The sequence below is a fragment of the Taudactylus pleione genome, unplaced genomic scaffold (assembly GCF_031769625.1).
Source record: "Taudactylus pleione unplaced genomic scaffold, aTauple2 ptg000120l, whole genome shotgun sequence".
Lineage (NCBI taxonomy): Eukaryota > Metazoa > Chordata > Amphibia > Anura > Myobatrachidae > Taudactylus > Taudactylus pleione.
In genome coordinates, this window is record NW_028284522.1 from 12,015,180 (window position 1) to 12,037,749 (window position 22,570).

At 46.0% G+C, this 22,570-nt stretch overlaps 1 protein-coding gene across 1 annotated transcript in view; it reads left to right on the forward strand.

The window, feature by feature from the left end:
• Positions 1–22,570, forward strand: part of SPSB4 (splA/ryanodine receptor domain and SOCS box containing 4) — a 175,214-nt gene that overhangs the window by 19,383 nt on the left and 133,261 nt on the right. The gene's annotated exons all lie outside the window — the stretch shown is intronic.

Here is a 22,570-nt window from a genome sequence, read left to right on the forward strand (position 1 = left end):
CTCACTTAGTGAGTCACAGGTTGTAAGTGCCTGACCGTTCAAACGCTGTTTCATGGGGGTGCATAAATTAGCCATTGCAATCTCCTAGCAGCATGACAGCTCAGCATATAAGAAGAGACACAGTGTTTCAGACAGGTCTGTGCCACCACGTGGGAAAATAGAAGGCCAGCAGCTTCTTACATGTGAAGCTGAAGATTGTTGCTTGTCCATGCCGGTGTACGACTGTGAATGTGGCACTTAGCTATGATGTTGTCATAGCCAAGTGCCACACTCCCAGTCTGAGGAGGAGGATGCCGTCTTCACCTGCTAAGTTTTGAAGCAGTAGGCGGGGGGAACACCACCGCCAAGTGAGGGGGAATGGGTGACTAGGGCTTTAATGATGCATAACAGGACATATTGAAGGGATGTAGATTGGAAGCCGACGGTCTAAATCCCGACGCCTGTCATTAACCAGACGCCGGAAGACCAATGCCCAGCATACCGAACGAAGGTAAGCCGGGTGTCGGGTGTGAGCAGCCTCGGGGGGGGGGGGGGGGGGGTTGGGTTAGGATTAGGGCCCCCGGGGTGACTTAGGGTTAGGCAACCCCTCGGGAGGGTTAGGTTTAGGCTAGTGGAAGGGGGGGTTAGGGTTAGGCACCCCTGGGGGAGGTCAGGGTTAGGCACCCCCCCGGGGGACTTAGGTCTTGGCAGCAGGGAAGGGGGGGTAGGTTTAGGCACTTAGAGGGGGATTAAGGTTAGGCACTTGGGGGGAGGTTAGGGTTAGGCGGGGGAATTAGGTTAGCGATACTTACCTTAGGGACGATCGGGATTTTCACCCTTGCCTACTACACCCATATTGAAAGTGTTCTCTATAACTCTCAACAAAGGAAATAACTCACTGCATCAATTTATACTTAGTTGCGTATTATAAATGGTGCCACAATAAGGGGGTACCCTAACCAGGTATATTGTCTCTACTCAGTTTCCTCTATAAGATTATAAGGTATAATGTACCATGTTACTGTCTTCATACATCAAGGCGCATACCTTTCCTTTGACTGTGGGAGAAGCCCTTGTAACTTACAGACGCCTCGGTGTGCGCAGAGGAGGGAAACTCGCACTGCACAAAACTGTAAATGTCACATGAAAGCCCAACCTCTCTCCGCTTTAGTAGTGCCCCTTCTAATACAATAAACTCCATTTTTTATGTAATATAATGCTCGGCTTAGTACCATGAATGGAGAGCACGCATCCAGACTGCATTTTTTTTACATGTGGCATGTTTGTGCAAAGCTTTCTATTACATGGCTCAGAGAAACCCTATAGGTGTACAAAGGGTCCTATTAGAAGCAGACCTGGAGACCACTAGCACTGCGTTAGTGCAGTATTCATGGTCTTTAATGGACTTGCATTTACAAATGCGCACAAAGTCATAATGTGTTCCTGCAGTGCTGTACAAAATACAGTGCACCTACTCACCTGGCCTGCGCCTACTCTCCTGGCCTGCACCTAATACAGTGCACCTACTCACCTGGCCTGCGCATACTTACCTGGCCTGTGCCTAATACAGGGCACCTACTCACCTGGCCTGCGCCTACTCACCTGGCCTGCGCCTAATACAGTGCACCTACTCACCTGGCCTGCGCATACTTACCTGGCCTGTGCCTACTCACCTGGCCTGCGCCTAATACAGTGCACCTACTCACCTGGCCTGCGCCTACTCACCTGGCCTGCGCCTAATACAGTGCACCTACTCACCTGGCCTGCACATACTTACCTGGCCTGCGCCAAATACAGTGCACCTACTCACCTGGCCTGCGCCTACTCACCTGGCCTGCACCTAATACAGTGCACCTACTCACCTGGCCTGCGCATACTTACCTGGCCTGTGCCTAATACAGGGCACCTACTCACCTGGCCTGCGCCTAATACAGTGCACCTACTCACCTGGCCTGCGCATACTTACCTGGCCTGCGCCTACTCACCTGGCCTGCGCCTAATGCAGTGCACCTACTCACCTGGCCTGCGCCTACTCACCTGGCCTGCGCCTAATACAGTGCACCTACTCACCTGGCCTGCACATACTTACCTGGCCTGTGCCAAATACAGTGCACCTACTCACCTGGCCTTCGCCTACTCACCTGGCCTGCACCTAATACAGTGCACCTACTCACCTGGCCTGCGCATACTTACCTGGCCTGCGCCTAATACAGGGCACCTACTCACCTGGCCTGCGCCTACTCACCTGGCCTGCGCCTAATAGAGTGCACCTACTCACCTGGCCTGCGCATACTTACCTGGCCTGCGCCTACTCACCTGGCCTACGCCTAATACAGTGCACCTACTCACCTGGCCTGCGCCTAATACAGTGCACCTACTCACCTGGCCTGCACATACTTACCTGGCCTGCGCCAAATACAGTGCACCTACTCACCTGGCCTGAGCCTACTCACCTGGCCTGCGCCTAATACAGTGCACCTACTCACCTGGCCTGCGCATACTTACCTGGCCTGCGCCTACTCACCTGGCCTGCGCCTAATGCAGTGCACCTACTCACCTGGCCTGCGCCTACTCACCTGGCCTGCGCCTAATACAGTGCACCTACTCACCTGGCCTGCACATACTTACCTGGCCTGCGCCAAATACAGTGCACCTACTCACCTGGCCTGTGCCTACTCACCTGGCCTGCGCCTACTCACCTGGCCTGCGCCTAATACAGTGCACCTACTCACCTGGCCTGCACATACTTACCTGGCCTGCGCCAAATACAGTGCACCTACTCACCTGGCCTGTGCCTACTCACCTGGCCTGCGCCTAATACAGTGCACCTACTCACCTGGCCTGCGCATACTTACCTGGCCTGCGCCTAATACAGTGCACCTACTCACCTGGCCTTCGCCTAATACAGTGCACCTACTCACCTGGCCTGCGTATACTTCTGCTCCGATGTTGAACAATTTGGCTGGCCACATTTGATGACTTTCAAAACCACAAAAAAAAACCTTTGTGGCCCTCTGTAAAAGACGCATAAAATAAATAAATAAATTACATCTACACTTTAAAGCTATATGATGTGTATTTAACTAATTATTCAAATTAGTAACAGCATCAGACACCCATGGTAAGCCACAAATCCCACAGTGTCAGGAAGTGATGATTTGTTATACATCCTTCTGTGCACCTGAGAAATAATACATAGCAGCAGATCGTCATCACTGTACATTGTATAACAGGAAGCTGCTTCTTGACTGAAGTGTTATCCTAATGCTATGCAATATAAGTTAAGGACATCTATATTAATGGAACAGAAAATAATACACGAGTGTATATCAAATCTGTAAAATAACTTTGTTTCAAAATTGATATGTATGTTATGTTGTAAGGAATATTATATCCCCTACTGCAGGGGTGGGGAACCTTTTTTCTGCCGGGGGCCATTTTGATATATATAACATTATTTGGGGGCCTGGTGCAGACCATGCCCCCTCCACATGATGTAACAAGGGACGGGGCCACTATCACCAGTGATTACAGCAATGCCCAGAGCATCCTGAGGATGCTCTGGGGAGCTGTAAGGGCAGCATAGATTCTGGCTGCAGGGTGTCATTCTAGGCACACTGCTAGCCAGATAAGGCTAGCATAAAATGCTAAGAGGGCCAGACCAAATGATTCCGGGGGCCTTATATGGCCCACGGGCCTAAGGTTCCCCATCCCTGCCCTACTGTAACGAAATAGAAGAATATAAAAAATAACCGTGGTCAGCAAAACTCTTCAGTGGTTTCTAATAATGTGACATTTTTAAAATTGGGTATACTTACTCACGTACATAATACTAGCAGTGCCCATCCGTCATTGCCGAGTGATTATTAATTTTATTCAGTTGTTTTAACGTTTTTCCAGCAATGTAACATGTCAGTTTTCTACTTCTTTTTTATCCTGAATCCTATGCAGAAAAACTGCATCTCCAACCACAAATAGTCAAATTTAGCACCAAACTAAGGGCCTCATTCAGACCCACTCGCAAGCGGCTGTCTGCTCGCAAGTGGGTCGATGGTGTGCACTGCGCATGCGCACGACGGAGGGAGCTCCGTCGTGCGCATGCGCCAGACGCGACGAGCGAAGGACATTCCTTCGCTCGTTGTGTCTGATCAAAGGGGGCGTGCTGTCGATGTTGATTGACAGCACGCCCCCTTTGGTGGGCGTGCGGGGGGCGTGCCTCCCAGACGGGGGCGTTCCCAAGGGAACGCCTACCGTCAGAAGCCGGCCTACTGACATCACTAGTGATGTCAGTGGGAGTGATTTTGGCTCTGATAGAGCCAAAATCACTCCGGGCCTTGCGGTTGAGAAACTCAACCGCAGGCTCCGGCTCGCAGTGGCGATGGTCGCGATGGTCAAGACCATCGCGGCCATCAACCTGCACGCTCGTATAGGCTGTGGGTGGTGACCCACAGCTATACGAGCGTCCAGGAGGACGCTCCATAATTATGGAGGTGGGCCCTGATTCAGAGCGAGCGCTCTGATCAGAGCGTCCGGCTCTGAATCAGGGCCTAAGCTCTAAATATGGTACACGTGCACTTATTGAATAGTTGAGACACAAAATACTTCACTATATCATCCTCTTTGATCTTTACACATACACGCCTCATATCACTACCTCTGAATGGCATTCTGGACATGATGACATGTTTTCTGTTTACTCCTGGACTTATGTTATGTGTTCTGTAAAGTTCTTTCCTCTCCTAGTAATGTCTGTTACATGCATTTTCTACAAGAAACGTAATAGAAAAAACATTAGCCGGCTGAATAAGCAATTCTATTGTCTTATATTGTACCGTACAAATGGGACCACTACAGGACATAGAACAAACATTATTTGTGCTACGACTCAGTGTGTCTTTGCTTTGATCTCACATAGTAGCTGACCCAGAGTTGGGAGCAAAGCAAAAAATAGGAGTAACCATGTTGCACTGCAGGTGGGGCAGATGTAAAATGTGCAGAGAGATTTAGATTCGGGATAGACGTGCCCTAGATCAAATCTGAATTGCAGTATAAAAATAAAGCTGTCCAGCATTTGTGGGCTTCATGCAAAAGTATTTTCCCTGCATGCCAAAAAAAATAAAATGTATACCCCACCCCCACCCCGGCAGTGTATTGTGGTTTGTCCAGGTGCAAGGTTACTCCTGTTTTTTTTTTGTTTTTTTTACTTTGCTATCAACTCAGAATCAGTGAAATGGCAATTTATGATTTTTAAAAGAACCTATTGTAATTGAAGTTACTTAGGGGTCTATGAACTAATAATCACGGTACTGCCGCAATTATTTTGTTCCTAACTTGCCGGGGATATGTTCATTTTGGAATCAGTATGATTTACCACCGGACCTGTGCCCGGCGGTTGGAATCCTGGCAGCAGGAGGCCGGCAGAGGAGGAAATCCCGATCGTCAAAGGTAAGTATATACTAACCTAATTCTAACCCCCTAACCCTAACCCTCCTTAGAGGTGCCGAACCCTAACCTTCCCCCCCCCAGTGCCTAACCCTAATCCCCCCTCTAAGTGCCTAAACCTAACCCCCCCTTCCCCGCCACCTAAACCTAAGTCTCCCGGGGGGGTGCCTAACCCGCCCTCCCCCTAGCCTAACCCTAACCTCCCGGGGGGGTGCCTAACCCTTGTCCCCCCCGGGAGCCCTAACCCTCCCCCCCCCCCCCCCCCGCGGCTGTCCGCAGCAGCACCCGGCATCCCTTCGATCGGGATGCCGGGCGCCGGTCTCCCGGCGTCGGTAAAATGACAGGTGTCTATATTTATATGCCGGTCATTTAACCCTCGCCGGGATATGACTGTCTGGAAGCCAGCTGTCTGGATTACGTCCGCCGGCTTCCCGACTGCATACCGTTCATTTTTAATATCCTGGTTATGTACTACGGGGAACTCACAGGGACAGCAGTTGCGGTAACTGCTGTCCCCTTGAGTTATATCCTCGGCATTTAGGAGAAGTCTTTCACAGAAATAAAAGACTTCCCCGGGGGAAGCTGACATTGCGAATGCGCACAGCGTCAGCATCCAGAACTGGCCGGGGACTGCCTGGGAGAGATTCTCCTGCCCCTGCAGGAGGCTTATAGTAGTTTACACCATCTGAAGATGGTGTAAACTACCATGGCTAAACTACAAAAAGCTTCACTTTTTGTGGTTTAGCACATAGGGGTCAGATTCATGGAATTTTGGAATTTTATTATGAAGGAGAGCAGTCATGTATTCCATGGAGGCGGTGTGCCAACGTCTGCTAATTAGCGCTGTAACAGAAGGTGCATTAGATTGTTTCCAAGTAGTGGCTATCAAAAGTTTAGCTGTATTAAACACATGATCGGGAAATGGTTTACATAATAAAACATGTAAAGGATTGTTACTAGGTACAGTGCTAAAGATTCCACCTATCAATGATAAAACCTCATCCCAATATGCAGAAATCAGTAGGTGCCCCTTTGTCCACACAGATGCCACCAAAGATCCGGTGTTAGTGGGTATATAGAGTGAGTTCTTTCAGGGACCATATACCATCTGGTATAAATGTAAAAAAAAAATCCTTAAGGTTGGTGGTAATGGATGTCTTACAAATTAGTTGGCGAATTAGTTGGTCTCCCAAACCAGCAAAAATGGCTTTTATCTTAGAGGGGGACTCTGCTAATAGGGAGTACAGGATAGAAATAATACTTCACGATCGGGGTCGTAAGTGCAAAGGCGCTCAAAAGGACGAAGGTCCCTAAAATTACGGGCCTTACTAAGAGAGGTAATAAAACTGGTGATCTACAAATATGCAAAATGATGCCTAGTGTGCAGTCCATATTTGTCACATAACTCCTCGAAAGTCAGAGGGGCAAAGTCCCCAATGACTTGTAGGATTCTGGTGATACCTGCAACAACCCAAGGGCGCATGTAGGGGCCTACACAACCTAAAGGGATCTGAGGGTTTTAAAAAAAGAGGTGACAGTGGGGATGGGTGTGAAGCTAAATCTAACCGTTTATTTACTCTGTCCCAAATCCACGAAGTGGCCTGAACGCAGGGAACCAAATGTACTGAGGCTGGTCCCGTATGTGAAGGGAGTCATGGAAGAAAACCCACTCTTTGATCCCCAAATAAGTCGCTTTCAGTTTCTTCATAATTTTATGTATCAAACAGCTTGATACATAGGCCCTCTAGATCTTTAAAACAAGATAATAGAACTGTAAAAATTGTGTGAAGAATATATTATCTATAAATTGTTAGCCTGTGAAAGTTATTCTCTATGTGTAGGTATAGTGTTGCTAGATGGTGGTACATTACATCAATTATATGTTGCTGACGCAACAGAATCACTTCCCCTTTCGGATGAGTAGGAATAATTGGAGATGCAGAAAACAGTTGGTCTCGAATGGAGGCCACATACGTGTTTTTAGATACATACAAATGAGACACTTGCTTCAAATAATAAATATTGCATTGTAGCATGTGTTATCAGTCATCATACAATAACATATATAGACTAGGATCAGACCCTAAAGCTGTTTATACACGGATAGATATACAGTATATCGACTGTTCGTTTGAACGGACGATATATCTATAGTGCACCGCTGGGTGTGTACAGCGGATATATCTGCGGGTGTGTACAGCGCATATGTCTGTGAACAACATCGTTCACAGACATATATAATCTTTTGTGCAGCACAGCAGATGGCCGATATATCTGAAAGTGTACGGGCGACCCACCGATCCTCCGTACGGGACCCGGTGGTGATTGACAACTCAACTGGGGGGGCGATTTTAATGCCCGCCTATTTGAGCTGTCAAGCCCGGCACATTGGGCAGACGAATTGATGAGTGTGTATACATCTCTACTTCCTCTCCCCTTACCCACCCATCCCCTCCCCCAGGATAATCCAGTGTTATTGTATGATGACTAACAACACCTGCTACAATGCAATATTTGTCATTTTAATCAATTGTCTAATTTATTGCATTTACTGTATCTACAAACACATATAACACTAATCCTCACCACGTATAACACATAACACATCATAGACTTAACACACCAATACACTCTCCAAACATAATATTTTACATAAATTCATATAAAGTTAGGTACACACTGGAGCGATGTTGTTACGGTTTGGCCGATTTGGCCAAATCGTAATGACATATCGTACAGTGTGTATGCACAATTTGCGCACTCCCGCAGTTGCATCGTCAGGTTTGATGTGCTGCACATGAAACTGACGATATCGCAAGCGGCCCCATTCATGTTAATGAAGGACGGAATGAGTGGTCGTTCATAAGAGATTCGGTATTCCTGCACACTGGATTATATCTGACGAGGTATGCGGCACTTAGATATGAGGGTGCCAATCCCTCTGGGGTTAAATACAATAAACAATAATAATCTAATGCGCTCCCCCTGGTGCTGTACTGGTGTTGTCTACTGTATTTTAAGGAGTATTTGACTGATGATTCTTGAGTAATATGTACAACACAGTGGGCGTAATACTATGTGACGTAGTGATGTGTCATACACACTATGGACTAGAGATAGTGAAAGTACACAGCATTTAATGTAATAAAAACTACAACAAAATACAATAGGTTATACTGTTGCTAGTCAAAGTCACAATGGGGGTAACTAAAATATGGGTACAGTATTATAGAAGGTGAATCCCAATGCACGTGATAAGTAAAACTGGTAACGTGGTTATGCTGATATAGTAGAGGAAGTCAACAGGTGGCATCCCAACCTGAGTTGATCCTTTTCAGTCACTTCTTCAACAAGTGAAGTGATGGGTATGTAGAGGATGATCGCACTGTGTGGGGTAACACAAGTGCGGGGGTACCTGTATGTTGGAGTCTCTGTTTCAGGCTGTCTGGAGTTCACCCGGTTTCTCTCTGTGAAACAGACTACTTTACTGGCATCAGCTACAGATCAAAATGGCTTCTATCACTGTGGATGCTGTAAAGCGTGTCAAACAACGGGTCACAAAAGCACGAAACCCACCACTTCCATAATCTAACCTAGTAACAAAAAATAATTTATCATTAGAAATAGGATCACATGTAACACGCAAGGGGTAATTTACATCATAAAATGCCCATGTCCCAAATTTTACGTGGGAAGAACTATAAGACCCTTAAAAACACGGATCTGCAAGCACATACGAAATGTGCAAAAAGGATCAGAAGACCATCCTTTTGCTAAACATTACAAAGAGATGCATCAATGCAGAACACAATACATTGAATTTTATGGTATAAAGCAAGTTCACAAAAACTGGAGGGGAGGAGATTACACTTTACTAATAAATAAAGAAGAATTAAAATGTATAATAGAATTAGACATTCTCTTTACAAAAGGCCTCAACCTAGACAATGAGGTCAGATCCGTAATCTGTATCCAAGTGACAATCCAGACTTACTATGCTAATAATGATGTACTTTAATCTTGTGTTGTTCCACTTACTAGTGCATCTATATAATGATTTAATTTGAACAATATCCCTGTCTATACAAGAGACAGATTAAGACTAGGGATGTGCAGGCTCGGATAGGTTCGAGTTTGCACGTGGAGTTCGGATTTTTCCCTCCAAAAAAACGGAACTCAGAACGAGGCAAAACGTCATCTTACATGGACGAACATCATCATTCCTGGACAAAAGACCAGGAATGATGATGTTCGTCCATGTAAGATGACGTTTTGCCTCGTTCTGAGTTCCGTTTTTTTGGAGGGAAAAATCCGAACTCCACGTGCAAACTCGAACCTATCCGAGCCTGCACATCCCTAATTAAGACCATCATTAGGTATGCAGATTATTGAATATCAATACTATTGAATACTTAATACATGAGGACAATGAGAAATCTTGCTTAAAATAAAAAAAATTAAAAATTCCATCAAGAATATCCCACCCAAAATGGCTGATTAACCTGTTCCATGCTGAACATCTTCAACAAAATGGCCACTTTGAAAGACCATTTGGAACAACAATGCTGGATAGATAACAACAAGAACCAATCAAAGGTTACCTGTCCCTATAAATACAAGCAGGAAATAGCACATATGCTAACACACTCCCAGAGGTAGGCCTAAATGGCCGAAACGCGTTGGAACCCACACTCAATCTCCTGCATGATACTGAAATTTCCCTGAATTCCAAATCACGTGGCCGCTACCTGCCCCTAGAGCGCGCTCTACCCGGAAGAACACAGGAGCCAGACGATCAGCGCTGCAACACAGAGGAGACTGTTCCACTCAGGACGAGAGAAGGAGAGGAAGGCACAGCAGTAACGTGGCTCACCCCCCACCGGCAACACCGCAAAACCTGCTGTACCAACCACGGAGCTACACTCCAGGTTGACGCTAAGTGGACCACCAGGACCAGGTGTGCTGCTTGTTGCGTCCCTGGAGAGAAACCCGGCAAACTCCAGACAGCCTGAAACAGAGACTCCAACATACAGGTACCCACGCACTTGTGTTACCCCACACAGTGCGAATATCCTCTACATAACCATCGCTTCACTTGTTGAAGAAGTGACTGAAAAGGATCAACTCAGGTTGGGATGCCACCTGTTGACTTCCTCTACTATATCAGCATAACCACGTTACCAATTTCACGTGCATTGGGATTCACCTTCCATATTACTGTACCCATATTTTAGTTACCCCCATTGTGACTTTGACTAGCAACAGTATAACCTATTGTATTTTGTTGTGGTTTTTACTACATTAAGGGCCTCATTCAGAGGCGGTCGGAGGATGCAAGCGGTCGCTCAGAAACTGGGCGGCCACTTGCATCCTGACCGCCCGCCTCTGTTGCGGTCGTTAGGCTGTGGGTTAACACCCACAGCTCTAATGACCGCTCCAGTGATGGTCGCGATGGTCAGAGACCATCGCGACCATCGGGGCTTATGACGAGACCCTAGGGTAGGGTCTCCCTTGTCGTAAGCCCCGGAGAGCTTCTGGCTCTGTCAGAGCCGGAAGCTCTCCACTGACACCACTAGTGATGTCAGTGGGGCCGCCCCCAAACGGTAGGCGTACCCATGGGAACACCTCCGTTTGGGCTGCCACCCCCCCGGCCCGCCTTCCAAACGGCGCTGTCGGTCGTAGCGGGTCTCACGCATGCGCACGACGGCGCCGTCGTGCGCATGCTCTGTGGGGGCCATCGACCCGGTCCGAGCGCATCGGCGCTAACGACCGGGTCTGGATGACCCCCTAAATGCTGTGTACTTTCACTATCTCTAGTCCATAGTGTGTATGACACATCACTACGTCACATGGTATTACGCCCACTGTGTTGTACATATTACTCGAGAATCATCAGTCATATACTCCTTAAAATACAGTAGACAACACCAGTACAGCACCAGGGGGAGCACATTAGATTATTATTGTTTATTGCACCGTCGTTCATAGCATCGCTCTAATGTATACCCTGCAGCATGATATGTTGTCCCTACATATCGTCCCGGTACACATCGTCCAGTGTCTACCTAGCTTAACAACACACTGACCCTGTCTCTACACTTCATCATCACCACTTAATGTTCACATCACTGAACACCCATTGTCAAAGGATAGTGTGTGGTGTCACATAGGGATGCCAACAGACACTTGCATGATGTACTAAGACTTGAAGATCGCTAAAGTGGAGAGAGATAAAGTACCAACCAATCAGCTCCTAACTGACATGTTACAGGCTGTGTTTGAAAAATGATAGGAGCTGATTGGTTGGTACTTTATCTCCATACACTTTATCACTCTCCAAGGCTTTGTACATCTACTCCTAAGGCTTGGGCAGTGCTGAGAAGACGTTTCAGTTCTTTCCGTTTGTCAGCATTAATAAATCTTCACTTTTTTTTTTATATGACTGGATACCCTGTTCAAAGGATAACTAGACTAATATTTTAAATTGCAGCATTGGGTGTTAGTTATGAATAATTAAGAAATATGTACCATACCTCCACTGATGGATGTAACAGTCTGAGCAAGAGATCCTCTCTCAGGGCTCAGATGGAATATTTTTCAGATTTGTAGCAATGTTGCCAAGTTCCCTTCCTTATGGGTTTCCCATTCATCCAAGAGGAAGGGTTTGACAACAGAACGTGTTTATATATTTGGAATACATTGGGCTCTATTTACTACAATCCACATTTAAAATGCTGTTGTAGTGGCAGAGCTTGCGAAAAAGCTCTGGGCCTGATTCAGACCCGGTCGCAAGCGCTGAGCGCTCACAACCGGGTCGATGGTGGCCCAGAGTGCATGCGCACGACGGAGCCGGCTCCGTCGTGCGCACGCTCGAGACTCGGATAGCGATGGCCAATCCGTCGCTCCGGGTCTCGCACCAAAGGCATGAAGTACATAGTAACCAAAGAGAAGGATCAGGCTGCTACACATGCATGTACTGTATACTGATTTGTACATTTTTGTGCAAACAATTTAATAATATGATCAGGTCAAAACAACAATTGTAATGTTCTGCATTCATATTGATCAACAAAAAATGACTGAGCTCACGGAATTTGGTGTTGTAGATTCGATTGTTTTTAAGCATTCGTCTCTCACATAAAATACAGATTCATCATAGCCATCAGCATTTAGATATGATGAAAGAGACACCAAACACTTGAATAAACCTGACAGACTTTAGTCATGTTCAAGACAACTTTACAGAACTTGGCAGCCCTTTGTGTGTAGAGTAACTCAAAGACATCTTACTAAATACAGATAAAAACCACTACAGTTTACAAAAATACAGAGAGCTTAATATTACATTACAATGCATTTAGAAATCAAACAGACATGTTTACAGCCTATAGGTGAGTTTATTACTACAATTAATGACATCTGTGAGAACCAAAAACTAGTGGTCTATACGAAAATATTGACAGGGATTTTTGTACAAAAGAGCGAAAGTTGTGTTCTATGATTTAACTGAGCATAGCCTAATATCAGCATTGAGTGATAGGGCGCACATTTATAATCAGCGCAACATCAAGATTAAATTTCAGTAGCAATTATTTAGAATTAAGACAAAGATAGAATTTCACTGAAATCGTTCCGTTCCCTCTCTGCGGATCTGTACAGCTATAAGATGAGTGTCCCAGCTGATTACATTTGAACAGCTGTATTTTATTAACTTACACACTGTGTAATTATAATTATGTGACTGACACTTTTTTTCATCATTGCATAACTAAGAATGATGTTTTCCTGGTTCTATTAACTCATAATCAAAAAATATTAATACAGGTTGAGTCTCCCATATCCAAAATGCTTGGGACCAGGTGTACTTTGAATATTGGAATATTCTGTATTTTGGAATATTTGCATACCATAATGAAATATCTTGGGAATGGGGCCCAAATCTAAACACAGAATGCATTTATGTGTTATATACCCCTTATACACACAGCCTGCAGGTAATGTTATACAATATTTTCAATAATTTTGTGGCTCAAACAAATTTTGTGTACATACATGAAATTCATTTATGTTTCATATACACCTTATACACACAGCCTGAAGGTAATTTTATACAATATGTTTAATAATTTTGTGCTGTAAACAAAGTTTGTGTACATTGAACCATCAAAAAGCAAAGGTGTCACTATCTCAGTCATGCTAAAAAAAAATCCGTATTTTGGAATATTCCGTATATTTGGATATGGGAGACTCAACCTGTAATAATAATTTCCTAAAAACTACCTGAAGACCAGTTTATTATTATGAAGTTATTTTGAATGTGTTAATATATGGCTAATGAATGCATTTCTCTTCTATTTATGTGACACATAATTCATATGATTTTATGGCACTGACATATAGTCATTATTTATCAGGAATGCATCAATTACTGCCAGAGTATTTATCACTGCAGTCTGACTCTCTCAGGGGTATTCAATATGGGTGCGATAACATCGTTTTTGCGTTAATATCGGAGGTATGACGTCATTATCGCAGGTTTTACTTTTACACCGTATTCAATTTCAAAGACTTAGCGCAGTTTTGAAAAGTCTTTGATAAAAAATGGGGATAACTTTTCACCATTGAATAGGTGTCAAAAAAAAGTGCAGAATTGGGGTTTAGGGGTGCAGGCTTAAAAAAAATCGCCTGCACCCCTGGGAATTACATTTAAAAAAGAACTGTGTCAAAAAAAGTTAAAAAAAAAATAGGGACACCCCAAAAAATGTATTTAAAAATTGGGGTGAAAAAAAAAAAATGGGAAAAAATTGTTTAACAATAGGGAAATAGGTTCAGGGCTATTCTGCAAGTATGCGGCAGGTGTTTTCTAAAATACAATTATAGCGGCAGGTGCACAAATGCAGAATTTTTAAAAACTTACTTTAGGGACTTAAAAATAAGCTAGTACCCATTTTCATGTACCCCAAATTTGATGGGACCTCTTAAAAAAATGAAAAAAATAACCTAAGTGCTCTTCTGCATCACTTATTCAATGTCGGGAAAAAAACACCTGCTGCGGTTATTTAAATCCCCGACTTTCAATTAAAGGCTAAAACGGGGTTACCCATAGTGTTCCCCCATGTTTTTACAACTTTAGGGGGGTCTTACAATTATTTTAAGGAAAAATACGTAACTTTACGCAAATCTAACTTCGGAGTTTCCCGTTTTCGTTAATTTTATATTGAATACGGGAATAAGCGGGAGCGCGCACCATACCTTAACGCAGAAAAAAATTCCGATATGAAACGTTAACTTCGACAGTAAAGTTAACGTTTCATATTAAATACCCCTATCTGACTCTTAAGACCCCCATACATCAGCAATCTGAAAACCACAATTAAACAATTTGAAGATTTATTGCCCGATCTTAGGATTTCCCAATCTAGCAATCTGCGCCCATACACTACAGATCTTTTTCAGTGATTTGCACATCGATTGCGGCAAACACAGATCTGGCAATCTTGAAAGGCCCATAATTTTGCTAGAAACGGTCTGCAAATCTGCTGATCCTGTCCATACACTAGCAATCTACAGCCCCAATCGATCTGTGAAATCCAACATGTTGGACAATCTGATTAAACAATTCCAATCACTTTTTGGTTGCAATCTGCGATCTGTGAAGCCCATACATTGCAGATTTTTATACACAATCGATTGCAAATTGCACGATTGCTGCAATCCATCTCTGATGTATGGGGACCCTTAGATATACAGACGCATGTGCTTATTATTGGATGCCCTAAGAGTTATGATACCTCAGTGCCTGTATCATCATGCATTGTGCTACACAAGCCATAAAACACAAACCATACAGTATAAAAAAAGCATTTTGTTATCACTTTATGTTTCTGTAAAGGTTCTGTAAAATTTTGACATAGTGTAACTTATACCACTTTTGGACCGACGAACTGGGTAATACATGTGAATTTCCCGGATCTCAGTCCCCGACGCTGGTACAGAGCAGGGTCATGGAGACTTAGATCCAGATCTTTTGCGTTCACACTTAGCCAAAACCTGGGTCGATGCGCATTCACTACTTCATTAAAGCCTTCCAGCTCTCATCCTAACTTGCTGCTACATCTTCCTTCCTCCCCACTTACCCCATCTGTGTCACTCCTGTTTGTCTGCCCCTCCCTTAAAGAATGTAAGCTCTTTCGAGCAGGGCCCTCTACCCTCTTGTGCTTCTCCCTACTGTAATTGAATTTATCTCTTACTCCCCACTAGGGCAACTAACACTTGGCTGCTTATGTGGGCATAAAGGCCCTCATTCAGAGCCGGCCCTCATTCTGAGCAGAGCGCTCGCTCTGAATGAGGGCCGTCCTCCATAAAAATGGAGCGTCCTCCTGGACGCTCGTATAGCTGTGGGTCACCACCCACAGCACATACGAGCGTGCAGGATGATGGTCGCGATGGTCTGGACCATCGCGACCATCGCCAGTGCGACCAGAAGCCTGTGGTCGGGTTTTTCGACCACAAGCCCTGGAGTGATTTTGGTTCTATCAGAGCCAAAATCACTCCCACTGACATCACTAGTGATGTCAGTGGGGCCGGCTTCTGACGGTAGGCGTTCCCTTGGGAACGCCTCCGTCTGGCAGGCACGCCCCCGGCACGCCCACGAAAGGGGGCGTGCTGTCAATCAACATCGACAGCACGCCCCCTTTGATCAGACTCAACGAGCGAAGGAAAGTCCTTCGCTCGTCGCGTCTGGCGCATGCGCACGACGGAGCTCCCTCCGTCGTGCGCATGCGCAGTGCACACCATCGACCCACTTGCGAGCGGACAGCCGCTTGCGAGTGGGTCTGAATGAGGCCCAAAAGGTCGCTAATATAGCAATGTTTGTTATCCATGTCCTGTATTGTATTGTATTGTAATGTAAGTCACTGGTTACTTATTTGTCTATGTACTTTGTAAGGCGCTGCGGAACACTTGTGGCGCCATATAAATAAATGATAATAATAATAATAATTCACGTGCAAAAACCCAGGTTTCATGTGAAAGACAATTCTACACAGAAAACTTTTTCTATCCACATGTATTTACTAGGTTGTAGGCTGCCATGTTGATTATCATACTGAGATGAGATAATATAAAGGAAATACTGTCACAATCCTGACAGTCGGGATGCTGGCGCTTAGAATACTAGAGCTGGAATCGCAACACCTGTTAGAATCCCAGCGCCGGGATCCCGACCGCCGGCATCCTGACGGTAAGTACTGGAGTTAGGGGCGGGTTAGGGGTTTGGATTAGGCACTAGGTGGAGGGTTAGACTTAGGCACTAGGGGGAGGGTTAGGTTTAGGATGCGGGGAGGGGGATGTTAGGTTTCGGCACTAGGGGGGAGGTAAGGTTTAGGCACCAGGAAGGGAGGGTTAGGGAGAGAGGGAGGCTGAGGATATTAGCCAACAAGTTCAGTATCCTAACCCTGTCGTACCCACCCATATAAATATCATCCATAGTCACTCTATCTAGTAGAACAGTGCCTCATGTTCTTAATAGCTATGCCTCAATGTTATGGCTCAGGTACTTGATGTGCTTTGTTAAAGCTTGCTGTAAAGAAGAGTCCCGCGGGTGGGTAAAATTGCGGTTTAGCGATTACCGACGGTAGATAGATGCCGGGCGCCTGCGACCAGCATCTATTCACTGAAAAGGGAGAGCTTGAGGGCAGCCTGTCCGTAAGTGCCGGGCACGCCCCCATGAGTGATGAAAATGGGACATGTCTGAAAGACACAACCCCTTTTCTTATGGCCATGTCCCCTTTTTGAGCGCGCGAGTGTCCTTTCTGTAGGTCCGGCACCCTGCCCGGCGCCGGACCTAGAGTGAACACCACCTATTCATCCAGAATATCTCACAAATTTTGGGGTGCTCTATTGGACTCCAAAATAAAAAGACCAGTCTCCTGGATCCCGCCCACTTCCCCAGTGTAGTGATCTTTCCAGAGGATTAATGACGCAATATGTGGCAAGTCGCAACATCATGGTTCCGTACCCCACTGCTCAATGGCACATTTGTGGTGGTGAGCAGTGGGGGGCTCCCTAGACAGAAATCATGGCACCGTGTCCCCCAATTCTCACACCCGAAAATTAAAGATCGACTAGGAATGCAGAGTCAGTTGTACAATTGTTGTTAATACACAAGATCATTCAGGGTCATTATCCGATTATCACGGCAATAAGAAATTGTGCATGTCTGAGATTGACCATTAAACACATGCGATATGTTAGAAGTGATCGCTTTGCTTCCAGGTTCGGGACGCAGCCACGCTACTCCGCATGTGTGGACATAAGACTGCGAAAGTGCAAGTACCCATTGCTGGGGACCCTCACACTTTTTGTAAAGTATTGTTATTATTATTATTATATTTAAAATATGAAGATGACGTTAGCTAACAGGGTCAAGAGATTGCTACATTTCGATTGTTAACAGCCCCAGATAAACCAAATGTCTTTTCAAATGCTAGTGAAACGTCCCCACATGTCCACACTCAGGGCGGGATGCATCATTGCAAATATCGCGGTCAAACCTCTGAAAATTATGTATTCGAAGGATTGGCCGCTCAATGTATATGCACCTAGCTCTGGATTGCAATACATTCCAGGGCTTGGATGCAGTGGGCAACGCCATCTTTAGATCTTTAGATGGCATTGCCCAATAGAAACTTATGCACTTCCATTCAGCCTCATTCTCTGCATTATAAGAAAGGATAGAATAAGACGGGGCGGCACAGTGCTGGCGCTACAGGTAAGGTCACTGATTATAAAAGATTGGCAAAACTTTGTATGAATGAATACACATGTCATGTTACAAAATAACAAAATGTCACTGAGTGTTTTTTTTTTTTTTCTTGGCATCACTACAAGACCATTCTCGTTCAGTGCTGCAACTCATTTATTTAAATATTATCTTGCTATATTTACTAAATATGCTATTTTAAAATTTATGCTGTGTAGAACAACAAAACCTATTTTTTAATAGAACAAACCTAGGGGGAGAGTTATCAAATCTTGGAGAGAAATAAAGTGGAGAAGTTGCTTAGTGTTCCCGCTAGAGCGCTGAGAGTGTGGGCAGGCCGTTTCTCCCAAAAAGGGGGTGTGGTTAGCTGGGAAGGGGGGGTGTCCTTGTGACACACCTCCAATTCATTACACTTGGGGGCATGCCCAGCACTAACGGAGGTGCTGGGCTTCTCACAAGCTCTCCCCTTATGGTGGAAAGATGCCATGCGCATGCCATCTGTTCACCCGGGAGATCTGTCACCACGACTTTTCCCACCAACGGATGGGGAAGGCACAAGACAGGCTGCTTTAGCGGGGCGCCGCTGAAAGGGCAGAGTACATTTTGCCCCTTTAAAATCGGGCAGGGCGCAGGGCCCCGCTACAATGGCCTAGCTAGAACACTATTGCTCACAGAAAACAATCTGCTTCTACAGATGTGTCCACATACATCTTACCTCTGTGTGCTACAGGTGGCGTTAAGCATAAGGAGTAAGCGCCGAGCATCTTTTTGTGCAACTTCTTACCTATTCTGTGTGCAAATCTGGGTGTATCTATATGTGAAGTGCTACGTTACAGTGTTACAGCCGCTGACACTTAACGTAGCGTTTCGTATGCAGATACATCCGCAGTCACACACAGAATATAGGCATGCCGCATATCATTTTAATCAGCAGAAGCTGCCTGTGCGCCCTGTTTTACAAATAAGACGCATTTGATGGTAAAAAAAACCACTTGGCACTACTGAGTGTCATGCCATGGCATGGCGTGCCTAAAAGGGTTGTTTAACGTGCAAGGAAGTAAGATGTATGTGGACACACTTTTTGACAGAAGCCAGAAGCTGATTGGTTGATATGGGCAACGTCTCAGTTTTATCTCTATCTCATTTTATCTCTATCTAAAATCTGATAAATGTCCCCCATAGGATGTTGTCACTTTCCAAATAGATAATTGTCTAGTAAAGGTGTTTCCAAATGAGATAACATTTCAGGTTATTAAGTATCTTCAGATGCACTGTTACCGCTATGTCGAGCGATTTGCCGCTCCAGCTGCAAGGATATAGCTGGGCATATCTGGATCAGGACAGGATACAGCCCCAATAATTGCTCACTGTTTCTGGATCAGAGTGTTGTTGCTATTTCACAAAGTTTAGATTAACATGTAATCATTTTACAGCTTTCTAAATTCATACCTGACTGTGTGACAGAATGTGAGATTAGAGAAAGCGCAGTACTTTCCATTGTAACCAGCATATTAGTGTGCATGGTATACAATGCAGTGGAGCCCTAAGAAATCAATTTATCCTTCTTAGCTTTTCTTATTATGCTATCTATGGTTATGAATGTGCACCATGTTTAAGTTGATAAGCCGGTTTTAGCCATCAGAAAATGAGAACGAGCTCTTGTAAATATGTATCAAACATGGTGTATACAAAAATGTTCTAAAATGCCTTAAAATTCAACAGTTATCTTCATTACTGTGGGTTTTTGTGCCATGTCCATCTGACGTTGGCAACTAGAAGACCATGGTCCTGACTGAGAGCTACATGCACACCATATGTGAGCGGCCAAAAATATGGTCTCGATGGTCTTGACCACCGTGACCATCGGACTTGCGACGGAGACCATGCGGTAGGGTCTCCCTGCCGCAAGCCCTGGAGTGATTTTGGCTCTGTCAGAGCCAAAATCACTCCCACTGACATCACTAGTGATGTCAGTGGGGCCGCAGGCACGCCCACCAAAGGGGGCGTGCTGTCAATCAACATCGACAGCACGCCCCCTTTGGTGCGAGACCCGGAGCAATGGCAAGCCCGTTGCTCGCCGGGTCTCGCGCATGCGCACGATGGAGCTCCCTCCGTTGTGCGCATGCGCAGTGGGGAACATCGACTCGCTTGCGAGCATCCTGCCACTCGCGAGCGGGTCTGAATGACCCCCAGAATCCTTAGTAATAATATACAATAGACTGAACGCGAAAACAACATGCACATTAACACCTACTGTGGGGGGCCCCACATGATAAATAAAAACACATACATAGGCAACAACATGAAATTAAAAAAAAAACCTAATAGGCCCCCACTTAAAAATAATAAAGCCCATAAACTTTGCATGAAAAAAACCCACATTAGTCCCAAACGTGAAAATAAAACACACAGGCTTTGCAGAAAAAAAACCCACATAGACCCACATGAGAGAAAAACACACATATTAGCATGGACATAAAAGTAATATACACATAGGATTTGCATGAAAAAAAACACACACAGGGCCTGATTCAGAGCCGGACGCTCTTTCAGAGCGCTCGCTCTGAATCAGGGCCCTCCCTCTCTTTTTTTAGAGCGGCCTCCCGGCCGCTCGCATAGCTGTGGGTGACCGCCCACAGCTATAGCGAGCGGCCAAAAAGATGGTCGCGATGGTCAAGACCATCGCGAGCATCGGGCTTGCGACGAGACCCTTGTGGTAGGGTCTCGTCTGCCGTAAGCCCTGGAATGCTTTTGGCTCTATCAGAGCCGAAAGCTCTCCCACTGACATCACTTGTGATGTTAGTGGGGCCGGCCCCAGACGGTAGGCGTTCCCATGGGAACGCCTCCGTCTGGGCAGCAACGCCCCCGGCACGCCTACCAAAGGGAGCGTACTATCACTCAACATCGACAGCACACCCCTTTTGTAGCGAGACCCATAGCGACGGCTTTCCCGTCGCTATGCGGGTCTTGCACATGCGCACGACGGAGCCGGCTCCCTCGTGCGCATGCTCACTTGGCCAACATCGACCCGCTTGCGAGCGCTCAGCGCTCGCGAGCGTGTCTGAATCAGGCCCAGAGGCCCCTACATGAAAATAATTAAGAACACACATAGGCCCCCACATGAAAATGTATGAAGTGTTATAGGGCTCCTATACATCAGGACCACCCTGGGTGCTAAGCTACAATTATACCCTAAGATACGTATTCAGCGAGAGGGAGACAGCCAGCAGGTGACAGGGAAAGGGAGACAGCCAGTGGGTGACAAGGAGAGAGTGACAGGGAGAGAGTAAAGACAGGGAGAGGGTGACAGCACTGAGTGACAGGGAGAGGGTGACAGCACTAGGTAACTGGGAGAGGGTGACAGCACCAGGTGACCGGGAGAGGGTGATGACAAGGAGATGGTGAAAGCAATGGGTGACAGAGAGAGAGTGACGACAGCTTGAGGGTGACAGGCAAAGGGTGACTGGGAGAGGTTAACAGCACTGGGTGACAGGAAGAGGGTGACGGAAGGGAAAGGGTGACTATGGAGAGGGTGACAGCAGTGGATGAGAGGGTGATGACATGGAGAGGGTGACAACAGAGAGGGGGTGAAAGCACTGGGTGACAGAGAGGGTGACGACACTGAGAGGGTGACGACAGGGAGCGGGTGAAAGCACTGGGTGACAGAGAGAGGGTGATGACAGGGAGGGGGTGACAGCACTGGGTGACAGGGAGAGGGTGACAACAGGGAGGGGGTGACAGCACTGGGTGACAGAGAGAGGGTGACAACAGGGAGGGGGTGACAACAGGGAGGGAGTGAAAGCACTAAGTGACAGAGAGAGGGTGATGAGAGGGAGAGGGTGACAGCACTGGGCGACAGGGAGAGGGTGACAACAGGGAGGGGGTGACAGCACTGGGTGACAGGGAGAGGGTGATGACAGGGAGAGGGTGACAACAGGGAGGGGGTGACAGCACTGGGTGACAGGGAGAGGGTGATGACAGGGAGAGGGTGACAACAGGGAGGGGGTGAAAGCACTGGGTGACAGGGAGAGGGTGATGACAGAGAGAGGGTGAAAGCACTGGGTGACACAGGGAGTGTAAAGACAGGAGGCGGGATGTATCAAAGCTTACCAACACGATCTAAGCTCTCGAATGGCGGTGCTGACTTCATTGGGTTTCTTTACATAAAGTTATCGTGAAAAAAAAAAATGTGAAAAAGCGTAATTGAACTCACACGATCCTTCATACACAGCTGTTGGGACAAGCGGCTACGCGTACGTAACAAGGGAGGCGGAACTACTTTTCACGTTAACTTTATGTAAAGAAACCCGATGAAGTCAGCACCGCCATTCAAGAGCTTAGACTGAGTCGGTAAGCTTTGATACATCCCGCCCAGGGAGAGGGTGA